The following is a 22,913-nucleotide window of genomic DNA, read 5'->3' on the forward strand; positions in this document are numbered from 1 at the left end:
GCACCAAACGAAGAGCATCAAAACCCCCGGGAATCTTCCCCTTCAGTTGGGCAACTTTTACATTTACTGCTACCCCAGTAATCACTCCTTTCAATGGTGTCCTTTTCTTGAGACCATTCGTTTAACTCGGAGCGCCTTTTCCACCTGACCAGCAGAAACACAAACAATTATCACAAGACCACTTTTGGTTACCCTCACCGATTTCACAGCACCCAAATCTGTTTTCACCCACCCTGAAACCACAAATGGATCAGCCAAAAGGCAAGGGTCCACTTTTTCCAAAAACTTTACTCCTACTGCCACAGACTCATCTCTATTCTGATCCTCGGTGCAAGCCTCTGGCTCAGAGAACTTTACCACACCTACCACCTCCGATACTTTGTCCTCATTCACTTCCATTTCTCCTCCTGTCTTCAGCTCACTCTGCTTACACTTTCTACCATTCTTCTTTAACAAACCATCTCCATTTTGTCTGCCATTTTTAACCGACTCAAGCTCACTGCACAACGGTCCCTAGCGGAGCTTAGGGTGTACAACCATGTATTATACACGTTGCTATTGAATGGGTACAAGTAATGCAAAGTAGAGTATACATGATTGAATGCTGTGTCAAGATGCATTTCATTTTATACATTGTGCCAGCAGGTAAATTGCTCCTGTCATTGCTGTCTCCCCCCTTTCCCCCAATCCATGAAATCCTCCGACATGGATTTAGGCCTAGAAATAGACTACATGTATGTTTATGATCAATCCATGAAATCCTCCGAAATGGATTTAGGCCTAGAAATAGACTACATATATGTTCATGATCAATATCTTCTCTCCAACAGAGGGAGCCCAAACATTTGATAAATTATGTTCATAATTGCTCATGAGAGTTTTACCATTGTTTGTGATTTATGAATCACATTTATGTAATGAAATTGTGAAATAATTTTTCCCGTATCAAATATTTCTAAATGCAAAAAAATGAAATACACATGATATCATTTTTATTATTGTAAGTATATTTGCATTACAAATCAGTGACAGTAAGACCTGAGTTCCACATTATGGGAATGGAAATGTCTCACTGTCGATCAAATTATCTTCATCTGCTGGATGAGTCGCTCCATGGCCCTACTCTGCGTGTCCAACGCCATGGAAATCAGTCAAGCTTAGACACATTCTACAGGTAATACTGGTTTCATATGTTGCTAATAGGATCTGATTCTGATTGACCACCATTTCAGCACTGAATCTCATTTGCATTTTAGCAGACACTGTTATCCAGAATGGCTTACAGGTGCCATTAGGGTTAATCTCCTTGTTCAAGTGCAGAGACAGATTTTTCTCCCAGTCAGCTTGGGGATTTGAACCAGCAACCTTTCAGTTACTGGCCCAACACACTTAACGACTAGGCTAACTCCCACCCCTTGTGGTCTGTGAGTAGTAGCCATAGACACAATATGACATCATTGATAGTAATAGCAGTGCTTGACTGAAATACAGTGGCTTGCAAAAGTATTCACCCCCTTGGCATTTGACCTGTTTTGTTGTCTTACAACCTGGAATTAAAATGGATTTTTGGGGGTTTGTATCATTTGAGTTACACAACATGCCTACCACTTTGAATATGTAAAATATGTTTTATTGTGAAACAAACAAGAAATAAGACAGAAAAACAGAACTTGAGCGTGCATAATTATTCACCCTCCCAAAGTCAAGACTTTGTAGAGCCACCTTTTGCAGCAATTACAGCTGCAAGTCTCTTGGGGTATGTCTCTATAAGCTTGGCACATCTAGCCACTTGGATTTTTGCCCAGTCTTCAAGGCAAAACTGCTCCAGCTCCTTCAAGTTGGATGGGTTCCCCTGGTGTACAGCAATCTTTAAGTCATACCACAGATTGCCAATTGGATTGAGGTCTGGGCTTTGACTAGGCCATTCCAAGACATTTAAATGTTTCCCCTTAAACCACTCGAGTGTTGCTTAGCAGTATGCTTAGTGTCATTGTCCTGCTGGAAGGTGAACCTCTTTCCCAGTCTCAAATCTCAAGACTGAAACAGGTTTCCCTCAAGAATTTCCCTGTATTTAGCGCCATCCATCATTCCGACCAGTTTCCCAGTCCCTGCCAATGAAAAACATCCCCACAGCATGATGCTGCCACCACCATGCTTCACTGTGGGGATGGTGTTCTCGGGGTGATGAGAGGTGTTGGGTTTGCACCAGGCATAGCGTTTTTCTTGATGGCAAGAAAGCTCAAGCTTAGTCTTATTTGACTAGAGTACCTTCTTCCATATTTTTGGGGAATCTCCCACATGCCTTTTGGCAAACACCAAACATCTTTGCTTATTTTTTTCTGGACACTCTTCCGTAAAGCCCAGCTCTGTGGAGTGTACGGCTTAAAGCAGTCCTATGGACAGATACTCCAATCTCCGCTGTGGAGTTTTGCAGGTCCTTCAGAGTTTTCTTTGGTCTCTTTGTTGCCTCTCTGATTAATGCCCTTCTTGCCTGAGTTTTGGTGGGCGGCCCTCTCTTGGCAGGTTTGTTGTGGTGCCATATTCTTTCCATTTTTTAATAATGGATTTAATGGTGCTCCGTGGGATGTTCAAAGTTTCTGATCTTTTTTTATTACCCAACCCTGATCTGTACTTCTCCACAACTTTGTCCCTGACCTATTTGGAGAGCTCCTTGGTCTTTATAGTGCCTCTTGCTTGGTTGTGCCCCTTGCTTAGTGGTGTTGCAGACTCTGGGGCCTTTCAGAACAGGTGTATATATACTGAGATCATGTGACAGATCATGTGATACTTAGATTGCACACAGGTGGACTTTATTTAACTAATTATGTGACTTCTGAAGGTAATTGGTTGCACCAGATCTTATTTAGGGGCTTCATAGCAAAGGGAGTGAATACATATGCATGCACCACTTTTCCGTTTTCTTTAAAAAAAACAATTTTGAAAGAAGTTATTGTTTTCATTTCACTTCATCAATTTTGACTATTTTGTGTATGTCCATTACATGAAATCCAAATAAAAATCAATTTAAATTACAGGTTGTAATGCAACAAAATAGGAAAAACGCCAAGGGGGGATAAATATATTTGCAAGGCACTGTAGGTGCCGGTACTGTTTATATTTGGGTGCAGGTGCACCACAATACTTTTGAATTAATATTTTATAAGAGGAACCGGAACTCAAGCTGTAGAACATTTGAGGCAGCAGTAAGCTCCTGCCCAAGTCAAGCACTGAGTAACACTAGTATTTTAACTAGGCAGGTCAGTTAATAACAAATTCTAATTTACAATGACGGCCTACCCTGGGCCAATTGTGCACCACCCTATGAGACTCCCAATCACAGCCAGATGTGATACAGCCTAGACTCAAACCAGGGACTGGAGTGACACCTCTTGCACTGCAATGCAGTGCCTTAGACCACTTCACCACTCAGGAGCCCAAATATGAAACCATCGCTTTAAGCTTAAAAGGCCTCAGGCAAAGAGACACAGGAAACCGACAAAAGTGAAACAGACAATGTGAAAAGGTTATAAGTCGGTACCACCTACACACTCACAAACACACACACTATAGGGATCACATGCTACAACATCCTCAACACACACATCTAGATCAGACCATATATAGAAATGTATCTATATGGATCCGTTGTAGACGCTACAAACTTATCTCTGTCACACAAAGGCTACAGCAGAGCACAACCTACACCCCAGTGGCCAAACACACACATACACACCATGTCTGTGGGTGTACAACTGTGTCAAATTGGAGACATAGGCATAATTACTCTGATAATGAAGCAATTATTCAGAATAGAATTGATAGCAAGGATATCAGCTCCTGTGTCAGATTAAACAGGGTTCAGATGATTACAGATGACTGGAATGATAAGTAACTGTAGACATGTGTGCAAATAACACATTTGTAGGTATTGATATAGTTTCATACCTAGATAGAGCTTGTCATCCCCTTTGATTCCAGCTGTGTCTGACTGTGTCAGTGTGTCAGGTTAGCGTCTGGCTGTGTAGTGTGCTGTGGTGACCCCATTTCTTCCACCAAACAGAAAAATCGAGAGATGAGGGAGGAAAGAGTGGTTTTACGAGAGACCTATTCAAAGTCATATCTTCAGTGCAAATGGTAAAACTCTGGTTTTAAAATAGATTCAGTATTATTTTTCTCAGAAAAATAAGTTGGTGTGTATACCAATTTGAAAACACTAAGAATATATTAAATAACCTTTTCAACTCGGTCAAATTCAGTCCTAATATTTGTGTTGTCATTGATACGGTTTGTTTGCTGCTCAAGCACCATAGTGAACTATAATCACAGCTCATGTGTTTTGTGGTACCAGTTCCTGGAACAACAACATCTATAAAAGAGTTTCCTTTTTACTATTTTTCAGTTCCTGTACCATGTGGAAGTAGTGCACTCAGTCAAACTTGTTACATGTGTAACAACTGCCTTTTTGAAACAATTGCCTTTTTGATATGTTTTGAGAACCTAATATCACGGTTTTTGGTGAAACGAGAAAGATAGACAACAGGCAGGCAGGCAGGCGGCAGTGGAAAGAAAGGGGGAGGAAGAGGTGCAAGTTTAGGGTTTTAAGCGGCACAGTGGTTCCGAGTGAACTTAGGGGGGAGAGAGAGAGGTGCCCTTATGACTCATCTTTGACATGAAGAATAATAATAATAATACATTTTATTTTCATTGTTTTTCACAACACTCAGTCACTTTACATACACAAGAAAATCAGCAGGATAAAAAGCAATACAATCACACAAAATAAGTCAGTATATAAAAGTAGACTAACCATTGAGAACACTAAACATGATGACAGACTAACAATGGAGAACACTAAACATGATGACAGACTAACCAGGGAGAACACTAAACATGATGACAGACTAACCATGGAGAACACTAAACATTATGACAGACTAACCATGGAGAACACTAAACATGATGACAGACTAACCATGGAGAACACTAAACATGATGACAGACTAACCAGGGAGAACACTAAACATGATGACAGACTAACCATGGAGAACACTAAACATGATGACAGACTAACCAGGGAGAACACTAAACATGATGACAGACTAACCATGGAGAACACTAAACATGATGACAGACTAACCATGGAGAACACTAAACATTATGACAGACTAACCATGGAGAACACTAAACATGATGACAGACTAACCATGGAGAACACTAAACATGATGACAGACTAACCATGAAGAACACTAAACATGATGACAGACTAACCATGGAGAGCACTAAACATGATGACAGCCTAACCAGTGAGAACACTAAACATGATGACAGACTAACCAGGGAGAACACTAAACATGATGACAGACTAACCATGGAGAACACTAAACATGATGACAGACTAACCATGGAGAACACTAAACATGAGGACAGACTAACCATGGAGAACACTAAACATGATGACAGACTAACCATGGAGAACACTAAACATGATGACAGACTAACCAGTGAGAACACTAAACATGATGACAGACTAACCAGGGAGAACACTAAACATGATGACAGACTAACCAGGGAGAACACTAAACATGATGACAGACTAACCATGGAGAACACTAAACATGATGACAGACTAACCATGGAGAACATAAAACATGATGACAGACTAACCATGGAGAACACTAAACATGATGACAGACTAACCATGGAGAACACTAAACATGATGACAGACTAACCAGGGAGAACACAAAACATGATGACAGACTAACCATGGAGAACACTAAACATGATGACAGACTAACCATGGAGAACACTAAACATGATGACAGACTAACCAGGGAGAACACTAAACATGATGACAGACTAACCAGGGAGAACACTAAACATGATGACAGACTAACCATGGAGAACACTAAACATGATGACAGACTAACCATGGAGAACATAAAACATGATGACAGACTAACCATGGAGAACACTAAACATGATGACAGACTAACCATGGAGAACACTAAACATGATGACAGACTAACCATGGAGAACACTAAACATGATGACAGACTAACCATGGAGAACACTAAACATGATGACAGACTAACCATGGAGAACACTAAACATGATGACAGACTAGGATAACCCTTTTTGATTCCAGGTAGAACACTTTTGGTTTCAGGTAGAACCCTATTGGGTTCCATATAAAACCCTTTCTCTAGAGGGTTCTACATGGAACCCAAAAGTTCTACCTGGAACCAAAAAGGACTCTCCTATGGGGACAGCCGAAGAACCATTTTTTTCTAAGAGTGTAGGATTTGAATATGTGTATGGAATGTGAGGCTCTCACATAGAGAGGGAGTTCCAGAGTTGGCTAAAAGCCCGGTCTCCAATGGAGTGGAGCCTGGTGTGAGGGATGATGAGGCAGCCAGTATCAGAGGAGCTCAGTGAACAGGTGGGAGTGTAGGCATAGCATAGGCACAAGAAAACATGTTTTGCATGAGCTATAGATGGCTATATCCGGTCAGCTAATAAAGGACTAGCAAAGGCCCAGTGCACTACTTTTGTAAAAAAAAATATATATATTTTTTTTGGTCCGTTAAAATGACATCAAATTGATCAGAAATACAGTGTAGACATTGTTAATGTTGTAAATTACTATTGTAGCTGGAAACGGCTGTTTTTTAATGGAATATCTACATAGGCGTACAGAGGCCCATTATGAGCAACCATCACTCCTGTGTTCCAATGGCACGTTGTGTTAGCTAATCCAAGATTGTCATTTTAAAAGGCTAATTGACCTTTAGAAAACCCTTTTGCAATTATGTTAGCACAGCTGAAAACTGTTGTTCTGATTAAAGAAGCAAAAAAACTGGCCTTCTTTAGACTAGTTGAGTATCTGGAGCATCAGCATTTGTGGGTTCGATTACAGGCTCAAGATGGCCAGAAACAAATAACTTTCTTCTGAAACTTGTCAGTCTATTCTTGTTCTGAGAAATGAAGGCTATTCCATGTGAGAAATTGCCAAGAAACTGAAGATTTCGTACAACTTTGTGTACTACTCCCTCACAGAACAGCGCCAACTGTCTCTAACCAGAATAAAAAGAGTAGTGGGAGGCTCCGGTGCACAACTGAGCAAGAGGACAAGTACATTAGAGTGTGTAGTTTGAGAAACAGACACCTCACAATTCCTCAACTGGCAGCTTCATTAAATAATACCCGCAAAACACCAGTCTCAAAGTCAACAGTGAAGAGGCGAGTCCGGGATGCTGGCCTTCTAGGCAGAGTTGCAAAGAAAAAGCCATATATCAGACTGGCCAATAAAAATAAAAGATTAAGATGGGCAAAATAACACAAACACTGGACAGAGGAACTCTGTCTAGAAGGCCAGCATCCTGGAGTCGCCTCTTCCCTGTTGACATTGAGACTGGTGTTTTGCGGGTACTATTTAATGAAGCTGCCAGTTGAGGACTTGTGAGGTGTCTGTTTCTTGTTATTTACTGCAAGGACTTCTGATTGGTCAACCCCAGGCTAGGGTGGGGGGTTATAAGTGGCATCCTGTTTCTTTGTTCTGTGGAGAAAAGCTGAGGACAGGGGGAATGAAAATCTACTGTACCTCCCAGCATAACATCTATGACAAGGAAACTTAGCAACTGTGTGTTGATCCAGAGGAAAGAGAGAAGGCTGCCCGCAACTCACTTTGGGAAGTCAACTCTTAATCTCCTGATTGATGGCTGGGTGAGTCTAGACCAATATCCTTTTAAAAGAACCAAATCAGGTTAAAATAGTGCATGCAATGAGTGATATGTATCTGTGATGTACAAGGGTTCAAGTCCTTTTTTCTATTACAGAGTTTAGTTCTTTGTTTGCTCGGTTAGGGGTTCAAGTCCTCTATTAAAAGGTTTGAGTCCTTTCTCTATTATAGGGGTTTGAGTCCTATTAAAAGGTTTGAGGCCTCTGTTTTTGTGAAACCTTCTTGTAGCATAGAAGTGAGTTGCTAGTTGAGTAGCAATTTTTACACATGCGGTAAATGTAAGCCTTTAAAGCATTCAACAAGCTTTGAAGTGAACATACGTTTTATGGGTAACCAGGCCCTACAGAAACAATTTGTGTTCTAGAAGATAATAGAGATTTGAGTCCACAAAAGGGGTTACATAAATATATGTATATTGGGGTTAAGTAAATATATAAACATAGAGATATACATTATACAACTTTTGATGTTAATGTAATGTCATTGTTAAGTGAGAAAAGCACTCTGGAAAAGGGAGGAACAGCTCTTCCGGATGTGAACATGAAACAGATTTTAAACTCACCGTCCAGTGATATAAAGAACCATTGCAAAGTAGAGGAGGAGACATGGGTGAAAAAGTCAGACGTGACCCCCACCTGTAGCCTCTCTGTTCCCTCTATATATCCTCACATTGAGTTGTGCAAGACAGATCAGGTTTCAAGCATCTGGTCAGTACTGCCTGGCTTTGAGTCAACGGATACTGACAGCAGAGACGAACGATGTCTTAGGCCAACCAGAACACAGGCTGTAAAAGGTAGTAAAGATAAACCTCTAGTGACAGTAATCACACATAAATCAGTATCTCCAAAGCAATTTGATGAATGGTCAAAAACTTTTAAGCATCCACGAGACGTGGGTATCAGAGTTGTGCAGGATCAGAGTGAAACCAACAACATTATTCGTTCAGCAAAAAAGGAGCCTGGTGTATGTCATTATTGCGGGATTTCTGTTCACTGGTAACGAGAATGTCGGAAAAGAAAACGTGATTTTATGAGAAGTGGCCAGGAGAAGTAGGGTCCGTCTAAGGGAAAATGGAATCAAGACAACAGCCACAAAGACAACGCTAATGCAGAAATGTAAGAAGCTCTCTCTGGCTCAGCAGCAGAGTTTGCTGGATACCGTGGAGGTAAACTAACAGGCCCTGCAGAAACAATTTGTGTTCTAGTAGATAATAGGTTTGAGTCCTTAAAAGGGGTTATATACAGTTGAAGTCGGAAGTTTACATACACTTAGGTTGGAGTCATTAAAACAAATTTTTCAACCACTCCACCAATTTCTTGTTAACAAACTATAGTTTTGGCAAGTCGGTTAGGATATCTACTTTGTGCATGACACAAGTAATTTGTCCAACAATTGTTTACAGACAGATTATTTCACTTATAATTCACCGCATCACAATTCCAGTGGGTCAGAAGTTTACATACACTAAGTTGACAGTGCCTTTAACAGCTTGGAAAATTCCAGAAAATTATATCATGGCTTTAGAAGCTTCTGATAGGCTAATTGACATTATTTGAGTTAATTGGAGGTGTACCTGTAGATGTATTTCAAGGCCTACCTTCAAACTCAGTGCCACTTTGCTTGACATCATGGGAAAATCAAAAGAAATCAGTCAAGACCTCAGAAAAAAAATGGTATACCTCCACAAGTCTGGTTCATCCTTGGGAGCAATTTCCAAATGCCTGAAGGTACCACGTTCATCTGTACAAACAATAGTATGCAAGTATAAACACCATGGGACCACGCAGCCGCCATACCGCTCAGGAAGGAGACGCGTTCGCTCTCCTAGAGATGAACGTACTTTGGTGCGAAAAGTGCAAATCAATCCCAGAACAACAGCAAAGGACCTTGTGAAGATGCTGGAGGAAACAGGTACAAAAGTATCTATATCCACAGTAAAAATGAGTCCTATATCGACATAACCTGAAAGGCTGCTCAGCAAGGAAGAAGCCAATGCTCCAAAACCGCCATAAAAAAGCCAGACTACGGTTTGCAACTGCACATGGGGAAAATATCTTACTTTTTGGAGAAATGTCTTCTGGTCTGATGAAACAAAAATAGAACTGTTTGGCCATGATGACCATTGTTATGTTTGGAGGGAAAAGGGGGAGGCTTGCAAGCCGAAGAACAACATCCCAACCGTGAAGCACGGGGTGGCAGCATCATGTTGTGGGGGTGCTTTGTTGCAGGAGGGACTGGTGCACTTCACAAAATAGATGGCTTCATGAGGAAGGAAAATTATGTGGATATTTTGAAGCAACATCTCAAGACATCAGTCAGGAAGTTAAAGCTTGGTCGCAAATGGATCTTCCAAATGGACAATGACCCCAAACATACTTCCAAAGTTGTGGCAAAATGGCTTAAGGACAACAAAGTCATGGTATTGGAGTGGCCATCACAAAGCCCTGACCTCAATCCTATAGAAAATTTGTGGGCAGAACTGAAAAAGTGTGTGCGAGCAAGGAGGCCTACAAACCTGACTCAGTTCCACCAGCTCTTGACAATAGGACGATTGAATATTATTGTCTTGCAGACAAGTGAAAGATGTTTGAAATGATTTTCCTTGTGAGTTTATACAGTATGTGCTTATACAGTATGTGGGTGGTGTTTCCATTTCTAACACAGATGCATCAGAAGGATGAGGGACACTCGGGCATCAATACGTTTCTAGCTCTCTCTCTACACTATTCCACAGTAGTCAATAAAAGTAGTTGTTGGGTTTGTACGCATGCTCCAGTCACATCAAGACCAGGTTTTCCATTAAGGGCTATTCCTCTTAACCAGAGTGAAATGTTGGTTATATGGAGAGATCTTAATTGGTATAAGGTGATTATTGGTACTAATTGGGGTGAGAATGTTGAGTATCAACATACAAGAGTACCTAGTTCTGCAGATAGGTGCTGGAGGAGGCCTGATACTCCTGGATGTGTGTCCATTCAACAACATGTGGATGAGTTGGGGGTGGAGCTGACATCCTGGAGTGATAGGTACCTTCCTTCATTTGAGGTTACCAATGACACTAATCTGCGACCACCTTACCTAGTTATTACACATGCCCCTGTTTGGTGGTTATGTTTTAATAGGTCATTCTCTCTGAACTTATCTCAACTGCACCAGGACGTGTTTGTCAAAGTAGGACAGAGTAAGTGTGACCAGACAACAGATCTATCTATCTGCCTGTGACGGTACTAAAGTTGCGGAATGTCTAATGTCTGGGTACATGGGGAAGTTTTTTGGTGAGCATGATACTTCCAAAAGTGGGAGTTGTGGTCATTTTTCTTATCCTCATCCAGGTTATCAGATGTGCTATTGCCCGATGTTTGTCTGCTAAAATCCGACGGTTACGTGATAGGGGATATCATAAAATTCATCAAACGTGTCCTTTTGGAGATGGGTGTCAGTGGTGTTCACAAGAATGTGATGGGGATCACAAGGGTCCTCATCATCACACCAAGCCTCATGATTGTGGTCAATGTGTCCGTGGAAACTGTCCTCGGTGCTGTAACGAACCATGCTCTCTCAGATGTGGTATCACATCTGTTAATACCTCTTTTCTATAACTTTGTGTGAAATCTATTTCTTATTGCAACGGCAAGTAAAATATGCCCTTTGTGTTTTATAGGAATGTGTAACGGCGGCCTTCCCTCTCTTCACTAGAAGAGGGGGTGAAACAGGGATCGGACCAACACGCAGCGTAGCCAGTGCTCAACATGTTTAATTAACAAAAAACTACAGTGAACACTAAACAAATACAAAATAACAAAAGTGGCAAACCGATACAGACCTATCTGGTGCAGAATACAAACACAGAGACAGGAAACAACCACCCACAATCCCCAACACAAAACAAGCCACCTATATATGATTCTCAATCAGGGACAACGATTGACAGCTGTCTCTGATTGAGAACCATATTAGGCTGAACACAGAAACAGACGAACTAGACACACAACATAGAATTCCCACCCAGCTCACGTCCTGACCAACACTAAACAAGCAAAACACATAAGAACTCTGGTCAGGACGTTAAAGAATGCAAGGTGTTTAATGTGAATGATTTTATGCTTACCGCTAATGTTTTTATTCTGTCTATTTTTTCATGTTTTCTATTGTTTTCCAAAAATATATTTTAAGTATATTTATTTTTTAAATGGTCTAGGGGGTATAAGAATATTTTGAAGATCAAATCAAATCAAATGTATTTATATAGCCCTTCTTAGATCAGCTGATATCTCAAAGTGCTGTACAGAAACTCAGCCTAAAACCCCAAACAACAAGCAATGCAGGTGTAGAAGCACGGTGGCTAGGAAAAACTCCCTAGAAAGGCCAAAACCCAGGAAGAAACCTAGAGAGGAACCAGGCTATGAGGGGTGGCCATTCCTCTTCTGGCTGTGCCGGGTGGAGATTATAACAGAACATTTGCCAAGATGTTCAAATGTTCATAAATGACCAGCATGGTCAAATAATAATAATCACAGTAGTTGTTGAGGGTGCAACAAGTCAGAACCTCAGGAGTAAATGTCAGTTGGCTTTTCATAGCCGATCATTGAGAGTATCTCTACCGCTCCTGCTGTCTCTAGAGAGTTGAAAACAGCAGGTCTGGGACAGGTAGCACGTCCGGTGAACAGGTCAGGGTTCCATAGCCGCAGGCAGAACAGTTGAAACTGGAGCAGCAGCACGGCCAGGTGGACTGGGGACAGCAAGGAGTCATTATGCCAGGTAGTCCTGAGGCATGGTACTAGGGCTCAGGTCCTCCGAGAGAGAGAAAGAAAGAAAGAGAGAAAGAGAGAATTAGAGAGAGCATACTTAAATTCACACAGGACACCGGATAAGACAGGAGAAGTACTCCAGATATAACAGACTGACCCTAGCCCCCCGACACATAAACTACTGCAGCATAAATACTGGAGGCTGAGACAGGAGGGGTCAGGAGACACTGTGGCCCCATCCGATGATACCCCCGGACAGGGCCAAACAGGCAGGATATAACCCCACCCACTTTACCAAAGCACAGCCCCCACACCACTAGAGGGATATCTTCAACCACCAAGATAAATACACAACACAGAGGATGAAAGGACGAGAGTACTAAATACGAAATAGAGTACTAATGGTCAATAGGGAATTGTCAATGGAAATAGTTGGTTCAGTTCAACAGCTGTTTAGAATCTGTGGAATGTCAGTCCTGAACTCAGAGCTACGTGTGCCACATTTTCATTGGTCTGTACATTGAGTCTGGAGCAGGATACTTGTTAGAAAAAGCCATATATCAGACTGGCCAATAAAAATAAAAGATTAAGATGGGCAAAAGAACACAAACACTGGACAGAGGAACTCCGTCTAGAAGGCCAGCATCCTGGAGTCGCCTCTTCCCTGTTGACATTGAGACTGGTGTTTTGCGGGTACTATTTAATGAAGCTGCCAGTTGAGGACTTGCGAGGTGTCTGTTTCTTGTTATTTGTCCATTGGCCCAGTTGTACTGCAATGACTTCTGATTGGTCATCCCCAGGCTAGGGTGGGGGGTTATAAGTGGCATCCTGTTTCTTTGTTCTGTGGAGAAAAGCTGAGGACAGGGGAAATTAACATCTACCATCTACCACCCAGCATAACATCTATGATTTGTCCTTCTCAAATAAATCCATTTTTCTCCCCCTAATTTGCTTTGGGGTCTGTGTTATTGAAGAATAATATGAACTGCTAACACTCGCCACCATTTGCCTTGATGACAGCTTTGCACACTCTTGGCATTCTCTCAACCAGCTTCACCTGGAATGCTTTGCCAACAGGCTTGAAGGAGTTCCCACATATGCTGAGCACTCGTTGGCTGCTTTTCCTTCACTCTGCAGTCTGACTCATCCCAAACCATCTCAATTTGTTTGAGGTCAGGGGATTGTGGAGGCCAGATCATCTGATGCACCACTCAATTACTCTTCTTCTTGGTAAAATAGCCCTTAAATAGCCTGGACATGTGTTGGGTCATTGTCCTGTTGAAAAATAAATGATAGTCCAACTAAGCCAGATGGGATGGGTTATTGCTGCAGAATGCTGTGGTAGCCATGCTGGTTAAGTGTGCCTTGAATTCTAAATAAATCACAGACAGTGTCACCAGCAAAGCACTCCCACACCATAACACCTCCTCCTCCATGCTTTACGGTGGGAAATGCACATGCGGAGATCATCCGTTCACCCACACCGCGTCTCACAAAGACACAGCTGTTGGAACCAAAAATCTAAAATTTGAACTCATCAGACCAAAGGACAGTTTACCACCGGTCTAATGTCCATTGCTCGTGTTTCTTGGCCCAAGGACGTCTCTTCTTATTATTGGTGTCCTTTAGTAGTGGTTTCTTTGCAGCAATTCGACCATGAAGGCCTGATTCACACAGTCTCCTCTGAACAGTTGATGTTGAGATTAGAGGTCGACCGATTAATCGGAATGGCCGATTAATTAGGGCCGATTTCAAGTTTTCATAACAATCGGAAATCGGTATTTTTGGACACCGATTTGGCAGATTTTTTTACACCTTTATTTAACTAGGCAAGTCAGTTAAAAACACATTCTTATTTTCAATGACGGCCTAGGAACGGTGGGCCTTGTTCAGGGGCAGAACAACAGATTTTTACCTTGTCAGCTCGGGGATTCAATCTTGCAACCTCACAGTTAACTAGTCCAACGCTATAACCACCTGCCTCTCATTGCACTCCACGAGGAGCCTGCCTGTTACGCGAATGCAGTAAGAAGCCAAGGTAAGTTGCTAGCTAGCATTAAACTTATCTTATAAAAAACAATCAATCAATCAATCATAATCACTAGTTAACTACACATGGTTGATGATATTACTAGTTTATCTAGCATGTCCTGCGTTGCATATAATCGATGCAGTGCGCACTCACGGAAAAAGGACTGTCGTTGCTCCAATGTGTACCTAACCATAAACATCAATGCCTTTCTTAAAATCAATACACAGAAGTATATATTTTTAAACCTGCATATTTAGCTAAAAGAAATCCAGGTTAGCAGGCAATATTAACCAGGTGAAATTGTGTCACTTCTCTTGCGTTCATTGCACGCAGAGTCAGGGTATATGCGATAATAATAAACGTTTTGTTTTCGAAATGATAGTTTCCGGATTCGACCATATTAAGGACCAAAGGCTCGTATTTCTGTGTGTTATTATGTTATAATTAAGTCTATGATTTGATATTTGATAGAGCAGTCTGACTGAGCGATGGTAGGCAGCAGCAGGCTCATAAGCATTCATTCAAACAGCACTTTCGTGCGTTTTGCCAGCAGCTCTTCACTGTGCTTCAAGTATTGCGCTGTTTATGACTTCAAGCCTATCAACTCCCGAGATTAGGCTGGTGTAACCGATGTGAAATGGCTAGCTAGTTAGCGGGGTGCGCGCTAATAGCGTTTCATACGTCACTCGCTCTGAGACTTGGAGTAGTTGTTCGCCTTGCACTGCATGGGTAACGCTGCTTCGAGGGTGGCTGTTGTCGATGTGTTCCTTGTTCGAGCCCAGGTAGGAGCGAGGAGAGGGACGGAAGCTATACTGTTACACTGGCAATACTAAAGTGCCTATAAGAACATCCAATAGTCAAAGGTATATGGAATACAAATGGTATAGAGAGAAATAGTCCTATAAATACTATATTAACTACAACCTAAAACCTCTTACCTTGGAATATTGAAGTCTCATGTTAAAAGGAACCACCAGCTTTCATATGTTCTCATGTTCTGAGCAAGGAACTTAAACGTTAGCTTTCTTACATGGCACATATTGCACTTTTACTTTCTTCTCCAACACTTTGTTTTTGCATTGTTTAAACCAAATTGAACATGTTTCATTATTTATTTGAGGCTAACTTTATGTATTATATTAAGTTAAAATAAGTGTTCATTCAGTATTGTTGTAATTGTCATTATTACAAATAAAAATAAAAATCGGCCGATTAATCGGTATCGGCTTTTTTTGGTCCTCCAATTATCGGTATCGGCATTGAAAAATCATCTAGTTGATATGTGTCTGTTACTTGAACTCTGGGAAGCATTTGTTTGGGCTACAATTTCTGAGGCTGATAACTCTAATGTACTTATTATCTGCAGCAGAGGTAACTCTGGGTCTTCCATTCCTGTGGCAGTCCTCATGAGAGCCAGTTTCATCATAGTGCTTGATGGCTTTTGCGACTCCACTTTTTCCGGATTGACTGACCTTCATGTCTTAAAGTAATGATTGGCTGTCGTTTCTCTTTGCTTATTTGAGCTGTTCTTGCCATAATATGGACTTGGTATTTTACCAAATAGGGCAATCTTCTGTATACCACCCCTACCTTGTCACAACACAACTGATTGGCTCAAACGCATTAAGAAGGAAAGAAATTCCACAAATTAACTTTTAACAAGGCACACCTGTTAATTGTAATGCATTCCAGGTGACTACCTCATGGTTGAGAGAATGCCAAGAGCGTGCAAAGCTGTCATCAAGACAAAGGGTTGCTATTTTGAATAATCTCAGATATAACATAGATTTTGATTTGTTTAACACTTTTTTGCATTCTACCAGATTTCATGTGTTATTTTATAGTTTTGATGTCTTCACTATTATTCTACAATGTAGAAAATAGTACAAATTAAGAAAAACCCTGGGATGTCCAAACTTTTAACTGGTACTGTATATATACACATATATAGACCAAATTAATTACTTAAAAAAACAGATTTTCTTATGGGGTGCTGCAGCACCCACAGCACCCCAACTTCTCGTTGCTATGAGTGTAGGGGTGCAGGAGGTCCGTAATGTATGTAAGCATGAGCAATTTGAAGATGATTCTGTATTGAACTGGAAGCCAGTGGATTTTGATGAGAGTGGGGGTGATGTGGTCCCAAGGTCTGATGTGTGTGATGACTCGTGCGTAGGCCAGGTACCAAAACAAAGGCATGAATGAGGGTTTCTGCGGTGGGGTCAGTGAGATATTTTTGAGATGGAAGAAGGCTGACTTGGTGATATTCCGGATGTGGGGTTCAAATGAAAGAGTTGGGTCAAATGTCACCCAAAAATTCCTGACTTTGGAGTTGGAGTGGATAGTGCAGCCGTCAACTGTCATGTTGAGTTGAATACTCTGACACACTCAAATCTTTTTCAGTCAAAGGATCGAGGGCAGGGGTAGGCAACCCTGTTCCTGGAGTGCCACAGGTACTGCAGGATTTTGTCCCAACTTGGCACCATACCTGACCAACTGAGCTCATTGATCAGTTCAGTGATTGCCTAAATTCAACATACTTGGTTTTCCAGGTTGGTTAAATCAAAAACATGAAGTGCCTGCAGCAGTCCGGGACCAGGGTTTCATACCCCTGGTTGTCTATCCCTGGTCTAGGGCCACATCTATCCACCGCTCATCCTCTTACACTCACTGAGACACAGGAAGTCAGACCCCACTGAACCATGTTTTGTTCAAGTCCTGGGTGGGCTTGTTTGCTGTAACAGTAAAAGACAAAGACTCTGAACAATAGTGTTGAGGGAGTCGCACAATAAATTTGAGGTTTAGGTACCGCTTAGTTTTTCACTGTCAGCATGTAGGCGTTTTGTCTGGAGTCTGTATCATGTGTTTTACTTTAGGGGGTCTCCTGTTTCTCATGTCCTTGAAACGGTCTCTTATAGCTAGTGTTAGGAGCCTACAATAATGTCCTGCCATTGCTGTCACGTATACTCCCTCTCCGGCCTCTAGGTCATCAGGCTGCTGATCCCGCACACCTGTCACCATCATCTTGCGTACCTGCGCCTCATGACACTCACCTGGACTCTATCACCTCCTTGATTATCTTCCCTATATCTGTCACTCCCCTTGGTTTGCCTTGGTTCCGGGAACTGCTACAGGCTCTCGTGCCTCAACCAGATCGTCGGGCTTCCCCCCCTTCAGCCGGCTTGTCGGGCCCCACCCCCTCAGCCGGCTCGTCTGGCTTTCATTCCTCCGCCGGATCACCGGGCTCTCCTGCTTCCATCGGCTCGTCAGGTTCTCATGCCTCAGCCGGATCGCCAGGCTCCCCTGCCTCAACCGATCTGTCAGGTTCCCGCGCCACAGCTGAATCGACAGGTTCCCGCGCCTCAGCTGGCATGACAGGTTCTTGCGCATCAGCAGGGGTGAACGGTCCGCTCCTGATCCCCGGGTTCGTCCCCTTTGACGGTGTCCTGTGGCTGGAGCCGCGTCTGTCAAGGAGGGGGTACTGTCACGTATACTCCCTCTCCGACCTCTAGGTCATCAGGCTGCTGATTATCCCGCACACCTGTCACCATCGTCTCGCGCACCTGCGCCTCATGACACTCACCTGGACTCTATCACCTCCTTGATTATCTTCTCTATCTGTCACTCCCCTTGGTTCTTTCCTCGGGTGTTATTGACTATGTGTTCATGTCGGTGCGTTTGTGTTTCGTGTTTATTGTATTTATTAAAACACTCACTCCCTGAACTTGCTTCCCGACTCTCAGCACACTCGTTACAATTGCAATGCTTATCTGTTAATAATATATTGTTGATACAGTATTTTTATAAATGCAGTATATGTCGATGTTTTGAAGTTCTTAGTCAATATTTACAGGATATTTTACGTCTTCCTCTTTTTCTCTTCATTCCTCTGATGCATCTCTTCTGGTGGATCACCCACATCTTTCTATCCCTCCCTTCTCTCCTCTCTCTTGTCCAATCCCTCCCTTCTCTCCTCTCTCTTGTCCAATCCCTCCCTTCTCTCCTCTCTCTTGTCCAATCCCTCACGTGCGACAATGAGACACAGTATGCTTGGTAAGCCAATGGTGCTGCAACAAATGTCCACCAGGTAAGCCATTTTGAATAAGACGTGTGTGTGTGTGTGTGAGTGTAAAATGTACTGTATTGTCCTATGCAGGCCAGCGTATGGTGGGACGCTGCATTGGTCAGAACAGCCCAAACAAGGGTGCTGAATAGTCAGAATGTAATTGATAGCAAGTATATCAACACCTGTGCCAGATTTAACTGGGTTCAGATGATTAGAGGACATAAAATGTTTTGTGATTCAGTATTATTCTCTCTCAAAAAAAGTTACCCACTGGGCACAGACGTCAGTTCAACGTCTAGTTTTGATTTATATTTGGTTGAGCTATCAACTAACGTGAAATCAACCAAAAATGTCACCTTGTCATTGGATTTAGGTTAAAAGTTGGGTGAAGAAGAAACAGAATTCCCTTACGGGGATGACTTTTTGTAAATCCAATCAGTGTTCCATGTTGATTCAACATCATGACATTACATTTTTTGCTTGAAATTATGTGGAAACAACGCTGATTGAACCAGTTTTCACCCAGTAGGTAGTGTGAACACCAATTAGAAATCACTTAGAATATATTAAATAACGTTTTCAACTCTGTCAAAATCAGTCCTATTATTTGTGTGGTCGTTGATACAGTTTGTTTGCTGGTCAAGCTTAGCGTCACCATAGTGAAATAAAATCACAGACCATGTTGTTCCAGGAACTGGTAAGACAAAACACATCTGTAAAAGAGGTTCCTTTTTACTATAAGCACATTTCAGTTCCCATACCACATGGAAGTAGTGTACTCAGTCAAACTTGTTACGGTACACACAGGTATCCAAATGCATTAATCAGCAATGATGAAGCCAAGTTTTATTGTTTCAACCAATCAGAAATCCTGTAATACATTACGCTTGCCTAAATGGATCTGAGTGAAATATTTTGTTTGATGGTGACTAGGCCCATTCACACCTCTCTGGCCTACAGGACCTCTGCCATAAACAGAGTAAGTCAACCACCTTTTCATCAGTTGCTGACTGCAGAGGCAAGACACTTCCAATCTCATCTCTGGTAAGAAATAACGTTGCTGCAGTTTTTGTGGCTCAATTATGTTTTCATGACTTTTACCCTCAAGACATTCATACAATCGTTGGCAGGCAGCATTTGTAAGTAGGTTACACAACTAGCACCACCAGTCATTCAGGTGGTTTATACCAGTATGTGTCCTCACATGACACCTATTACAGACTACCCCTCTACTTCTTCAGTAAGCTTCTCCAGTCCCATGGGAAACAGTGTCCAGCGGCCACATGTTCCATGAAAAAGCTGCAGTTCCATGAAAAAGCTGCAGCATCTACCTCAAAAAGTACTACACAAGATCTTCACAAAACCTACTGGTTATACTACTTGATTGATACTGAGATGTGTAGTGATTTATGTAATGATAAATTGGGACATTTTTACTACTGGTGAACCCTACATATTTCCTATTTAAATCACTACATATTTCTCCCTTAATGACTACTGTGTAACTAATGAGCTTTTGGGTATCTAATACTTAAAACCTACACATACTTAAACAATTCCTACATGTTCACTACTGAATTACTACACAATGCCTACACATTACTGCTGTATGCCTACTCAATCCCTATTGATACTACTGCCAGTGCCATCTGTGTGTTTAGTGTTGTCACTACTGAATTGCTCCTGATCCTTTTTCCTTTCCTACATAAACCCTTTTGAATTACTATTAAAAACATTTACTACTGTTTGCTTATTCAAAATCACTATTGACATCTTGTTTAACTACTAGACTGGTGCACTTGTTTCTAACTGTAGTTATATCATCAAACAAGAAATAATACGCTTATACAAACTTTATAGCACTTTGTATTAATAAAATGAAGTCCCTTTGAGGCCTTGTTTTCATGCAGCTTTGATAGAGCTATCTTCAGATCCTCTTTTTTTTTTTTTGCAGACACTTCTCCATCACGTAACATTTTTAGAAAATAAAGAAAAGCACAAAAAAAAACCAATTATGTCATTATCAATAATCTGCTAACAGAGGTCACATAATACAACAGAAAAACATTTGATAAACAATGTTAATTTTATTATCAATGGCTTCCAGTCTTCTTACAGATGTAGGATCTTAATTTGAGCTAGTTTGCTACAGCAGGAAAATACATCTGCAATAACAGGAAATGTGAATTATTTGGATTATAGTTAATGGACATTTGTGTAGGGGTCGATACATTTTCGTAAGGGCAAATCAAGTCTGAAACTTCAAAGTGGAAATCGAAGCTGTATAAGTCTCTTTAAGCCTCATGCACTACAAGTTTGCATTTCCTGTTGTCCAGGACAATTCTCAGCAAAAGAGTGATCAAATTAAGATCCTACATCTGTATGTCGAGGGCTTCCTTGGCAACAGGTTAAAAGAGGTAGGTAGAATGGGTAAGTAAACCAACGGGAACATACTGTACATTTGCATACAAACACACACACTTATTAGCTAGCATGACAAAAACAGAGGCTACATGGCTACATTTCAATAGGGCTAGCAAACATATATGCTAAACTCAATACATCTCTATGACAACGGCTAACGGCTAATACCATTTTGGCTAGCAATCTAAAAAGATATATAAACGGCTAAACAACGATATGAAAGTATTCATAAAACATAAAGGAAAGTTAAACTTACAAATGGTGCCTGCATAAGTGCTATCAAAGACAGGATGATGAAGGATGGAAGGTGATTACATTCGGGATTGTCAAAAACAGTAGCTAGCTAACAACCAACAACTTCCTGTTTTGCCTTCTGTGGTTTCAAAAAGCCAGTGTAGTCTGGCTGTAGTGTTGTGATACTTATTTACTACCATCATCAAGTAGTCAAAACTCTGCCTGATTACTGTTGAAAAGACTGTTTAGTAAAGCTGTAGTGTTTTTGCTAGTTATGAACTACCAACATAAAGTTGTAAAAATCTCTACCTGATTACAACACGACTGTTTTCCTACTGAACACTACAGAACTCTACTTCTGTATCTTGAGTAGTTGTAACGATCGTCCTGGAAAGAAGGTGACCAAAATGCAGCGTGGTAAGTGTTCATTGTAATTTAATAAAATAACCTGAATACTGAAACAACAAAACCAACAAAGAGAGTGAATGAAACGAAACAGTTCTGTCTGGTGCAACAACAGAAAACTACCCACCACACACAGGTGGAAAAAGGCTACCTAAGTATGGTTCTCAATCAGAGACAACGATAGACAGCTGCCTCTGATTGAGAACCACACCCGGCCAAACACACAGAAAAGAAAATATAGAACACCAGACATAGAATGCCCACCCCAACTCACACCATAACCAAACCAAAATAGAGACATAAAAAGGATCTCTAAGGTCAGGGCGTGACAGTAGTGCATAAATTACACATTCACTACACAATCCCTGCAAGTCTCTAAATAGTCACACATGTACAAATAGGTTTTGTGTAGTAATTCAGAAGTACTTTTTCATGAGGGCACTTCATGTTATGGTGAGGATATATTTAACTGTCAATCAGCCCAGAACAATAACAATGTGAAACACCGTACGTTGCTACACAGTAACAAAGAGGAAACATTATTTTGGGAAAAACGCTGTTTCCCTTCACAATTACTGATCACGTGCTTCGTTCATATTTTCAACTGTCTCCATTTATGTGTCTTTATTAATAAACCCATCTTGAATGGGTGAGGGGTAGTGAGAGTGGAAGTGGGCTGCCTGGCAACTGTACTTCACCTTTCAAATGGCACATTACTTCCTGTTTACGCTAATAACTCATAATATATCAATATTAATATAATATCAAGGCTGTTTGACCACAAAAATGTTTAGAATACATTGATATCCAATTTCGTGAGTGCATCTGTGCATCTCTGTGTGTGTGTGGTTGGGGGTTGGTGTTGGGTGTCTTTGCATGTGAACAGTGCTGAGAAGAGCAGAGTTTAGGGCCCATTATAGAAATATATAGAGGACTCATTGTGTGTATATAACCTGTTTTTTAACATCAACATTGCCATTGAGGGCTTCCACTATGCGCTGGCCATGCTGTCACAGACGCTATAATGGCACAGATATAAAGATGAGATCTCTTAGTGTTCCACATGCAGCTTGTTCTATCGATAGCTCACCTCACATACTACAGCTGCACCGGACGCTGCAAAGGTGTGAAAAAAACACTGCAACTACACCATGTGCACAGACCAGACAAGAAGAACAGAGACCGACACTGAAACAAGCCAGATGTGTGTGTGTGTGTGTGTGTGTGTGTGTGTGTGTGCGTGTGCGTGTGCGTGTGTGTGTGT

This window comes from Salvelinus namaycush, chromosome 5, assembly GCF_016432855.1.
Source record: "Salvelinus namaycush isolate Seneca chromosome 5, SaNama_1.0, whole genome shotgun sequence".
Classification (NCBI taxonomy): Eukaryota; Metazoa; Chordata; class Actinopteri; order Salmoniformes; family Salmonidae; genus Salvelinus; species Salvelinus namaycush.